The sequence below is a fragment of the Danio rerio genome, chromosome 7 (assembly GCF_049306965.1).
Source record: "Danio rerio strain Tuebingen ecotype United States chromosome 7, GRCz12tu, whole genome shotgun sequence".
NCBI lineage: Eukaryota > Metazoa > Chordata > Actinopteri > Cypriniformes > Danionidae > Danio > Danio rerio.
In genome coordinates this window covers 41421944-41426094 of record NC_133182.1, presented here as the reverse complement: position 1 = coordinate 41426094, position 4151 = coordinate 41421944, and the positions used below count along the sequence as shown (strand labels likewise).

Sequence of the window (4151 nt, the reverse complement as noted above, 5' to 3'; positions counted from 1 at the left end):
TACATTAATAAGTGTAAAACTTACTCTTAAGGCATTCGTTAAAAAAAAATAATAAGTGCACATTCTGTGAAGTGACTCGTTTAGTGTATATAGAAACTGTATATATATATATATATATAGTTGAAGTCAGAATTATTCGCCCCCATTTATTTTTCCCCCAATTTCTGTTTAACGGAGAGCAGATTATATATATATATATATATATATATATATATATATAGTAGCGAGGCAGAGGGAAAACAGCGACACAGTTGGATAAGTTTACAGACAAGTCCCCGGAGGGTGCTTTATTTACAACGTGAATGGGGTGTAAACGGTGCTCTTCTTCAAGGTGAGGTGCTCTGGGAAGTAAGTGAAGGACAGTGAGTAGTCGGATGTGGGATCGTCACGAGCTGGAGTCTGCTGTGGAGAGACAGAGAGACAAGCGTTAGCGCATGGAGTCATTGGGTGAATGAAGCTCATCTTCTCCTTGCGTGGGCTTGGTTTATATGCCTCTCCACTTGATTACGTCCAGCTGTGAACGATCCTGTGTTGATGATGGTCCAGCTGGGTTGAATTAGCGACCAGGGCGACGTGGCATGTGTGCGCTCGTTACAATATATATATATATATATATATATATATATATATATATATATATATATATATATATATATATATATATATATATATATTCAGTCTTGGTTGAACTATGATTCTGTCATTTACTTATTCCAAACCTGTTTGAGTTTCTTTCTTCTGTTGAAAAAAAAAAAAAGCTGAGACCTGTAACCACCGATTTCCACAGTATTTGTTTTCCTATTAGAAAGTCAGTGGTTACAGGTTGTCAGCTTTACTTAACTTTTGTGTTCAACAGAAGCAAGAAATTCAAGCAGGTTTGGGACAAGTGAAGAGTTAGTAAATGACAGAATTTTACATTTGGACAAACTATCCCTATATATAATAAAATTCATACTTACCAATTAAAGGTAAATAAATGTTTTGAAGTTACTACCCCAGAGACAGTCTTTATTAAGTTAAAAAAAAAAAAAAAAGCTCTACATCAACTCATTCTTTAAGGTTTCCATGCTACGAGACTTTTTATTTTCCATCATCCATGCCAAGCAAAACTTTTTGCACAAGTTCAAAGTCCTTTACTATATATTATGTGAAGAGCATACATTAATCCATACAAGACAAGAAAGGTCTGGAAGTGTGCTGTGGGTGGTGTCCAATTCATTCTTCAGGACAACAGAGACCCTCAGTGAATGCAGGGCCAATAAAGCATCTTCAGTCAGCAGGATTATCAATCTAAAAACATAATTCAAGGATATTAATGTAAGGACAGTATCAAAATGACTGAGCCAATATTATATGATTCATCAACTATTCTTGATTACAAATATGTTATTAAGTAAAAGTTTTCAAAACTTTCATCTTTTCATTGAACATGCCTAATTGTGAAAAGAATGAATGAAGTCTTACCAGGGTGTTCCTAAAGAATCTTAAGTCACGCTCACGCAGCAAGACCAAAAGACCTCTGATAACAGTAGTCCGTCATGAACTGACATCATTCAGTTCCTGGAAATCAAGAATCAATTTTTTAAAAATTAAAAAAATAATAATAATTCAAATTATATTTTAATGTATACTTTAACACGTGACCCCAAACATACCTGCTCATCATAAACCTTTAAAAGATTAGCCAGGGTATCTACTGTCTTGCCAGTTTTGGATGCTGTTTGCCTTAAAATTGTCATCAAATGAAATAGGTGGTGGTCCAGTTTTGCAAAGAATTTGTGGGGAAAATTCTCATTTGTAACATGTTGGTACTCTGCAAACAGCAAAAAGAAACAAGAGAGAATTTCATAAAACAAACCCACACCACAAAATATACAATTCTAGAAAAAATGTATTAATATTATTATTATGTTTCATTTACTTGTCTATTTTTTACCTCAGATGAAAATCAGGTGTTGATCAGATGTTGAAAGCAGGATCTTCATGTTGTAAACTGAACTCAAGGTCTAGCTGAAGTTTCACTTTCCTTGCTGCAAAAGTATCATTGATAAATACACTGTAATATTTATTTTATCTGGATATGCCAGGCATAGTAGTACAAAATAAATATTTTACCCACCTTTCACATGCCTCCATTTAAGAACCTATCTGTAGTCAGCAACACCCGACCTTCAATTCTGTATGTACACAAAGTCACAGTGTCATTTAGCTGAGAGTGGAAGTAGTACAATTACATGATGTCTAACGTTAACCTCCAAAACGGTTAGCAATAGAGCTGATTATCATGTTAGTTGCTTTAATTCGATGAACACAGATTTAATTTAAACAGTATTGAAATTTCTAAAACTGAATAGGACGACAAAGAAATTTAAGGCCTGATTTTAAAAGCTAGAAATAACAAAACTTACCTTATTGTCTAATGATGTAAAAATATATAGACTAAAATATTTATATTTTTAAGATATAAATATATTTTAAGCTACAAAATTTGCACATCAGAAAACTGTCTTCTTTACCATGTCTTGAATATTTTGTTTTGTTATTATTTTATTTAATAACATAATTTTGTATTAATGTGTTATAGATATGCATACTTTGTTTTTAAGGCTGTTTATATTCTCTCCAGAGTAGACATTTTAAAAAATAGATTGAAAAAAAAAAAAAAAACTTTTATCATACCTTTAAAATACATTTGACCTAAATGACATTTAAACTCATTTAACTGATCGCATTAATCAGGTAATCATTGATATGCAGAGATGTCGTCTTAAGCGCGAGGAAATATTAAGTGTTGATCAGTGCTGGTGATTGAGGTAAAGTTAGTTTTATATTTACACATTCAGACTTTCTCCTTAATAATATAATTTCAGAAAGGTAATTTTTGCATATTCTTAATGGTGAAATCATATTAGCAGCCAATGACTTTCAAAGTACAACATTGTTCAGTCAAAAAAAAATAGTGCATTTAGTGTAATGTTGTTTTCATGTCATACTTGCATGTGATTTCAGAACGAATAGACAAAGAACCATGGTAAACAATTTATGGAGCGAGTCACAAGTTGTTACTAAATGAATGTATGAATATAAAACCAACTTTACCTCATTGTGGTAGTGTAAAATGAAGCTCTGCTCTGTACCTGCTCAGGTGAGGAGCGCAGCTTAAATGTTCTCCGTCAGGCTATCCTCATACATGGATCAGCAAGCAACAAGCTGCGTGTGACAGAGTTAAGTTTTGAGACTACATTTTTGCGCGTCATCAGAAAATACCGTTAAGTGTTTAGGCGGAGATCATTTGAGTTATGATTAACGTTACGTTTCTTGCGCCTTTCGTTTCCGAAGTGCCTACAGATCGCGAAGATAATACCACATTCACAGACTGGATGGAGTTCAGCGCAGCGCCATGACATGCGGTTGTGAGAGCGCACGTCTCCATGACAACTTCAGCACAGGCTGAGAAAAGGCATACTCGCGCCAAGATTTAAATTCTTTTGAAAAATGTAATCTGCCGATTTAAAATATTTTTGTCTTTATCACACTCTGTTAAAATTCAGAGTTAACACATTACAACTAACGCTAACATTGCAGTGATTCTAACTTTTTAAACAGTAATGTTAACGTTAGTTAGCAACAAGTGAGGCTAAACATGTTTTCTGTAATGTACGACATGTAAACGCACCCTGATTAACTCTACATTACATTGAACTGTTACTGTGATTATATTAATTAAAACATACATTTAATATTTCTTGGATTTGTAAATATTTTACTTACTGTAGTGTGAAGCGAGGCCGATCCGCCATCTTGAAAAAAACGAATGAAGCATGAGCACGTACGTGAACCTGGATGACGTCAGACGCAAAATCACTAGGCTGACAGAATTTGAGTTAATGAAACTTTAAAGAGACATTTTGTATAGATTAAACCCAGCAGAATTGTTCACCTTACTTGAAAGATTAAATTTTTACAAACTCAAAAATAAGAAAAAGTTCTAAATACTCATCAAGGTTAATTAAGATAAACGAATTTTAATGATTTAAGTTAATAGAACTCAACTCAATTAATTAGTTACAGCATTAGGGTTTACAGTGTTCAAGTCAGCCATCAGAAACAGATAAAGCTAAAATTCACCTCAGGAATGAGCAGACTGCTGA

The 4151-nt window shown here is 33.4% G+C and overlaps 1 long non-coding RNA gene across 6 annotated transcripts; it reads right to left on the bottom strand.

Annotated features, from left to right (window-relative positions):
* Positions 1-256: 256 nt before the first annotated feature.
* LOC137496190 (uncharacterized) lies at positions 257-3816 on the bottom strand. Of its 6 annotated transcripts, none has more exons than XR_012383471.1 (8): positions 3772-3816; positions 3138-3210; positions 2120-2177; positions 1937-2030; positions 1656-1813; positions 1465-1560; positions 1161-1290; positions 257-402 (listed from the first exon to the last, which is right to left on the bottom strand). It is a non-coding gene; the product is annotated as an uncharacterized lncRNA (long non-coding RNA). The 6 variants fall into 6 exon arrangements; XR_012383472.1 differs by having other exon boundaries at positions 1173-1290; XR_011016338.2 differs by lacking the exon at positions 3138-3210.
* Between the last annotated feature and the right edge of the window lie 335 nt (positions 3817-4151).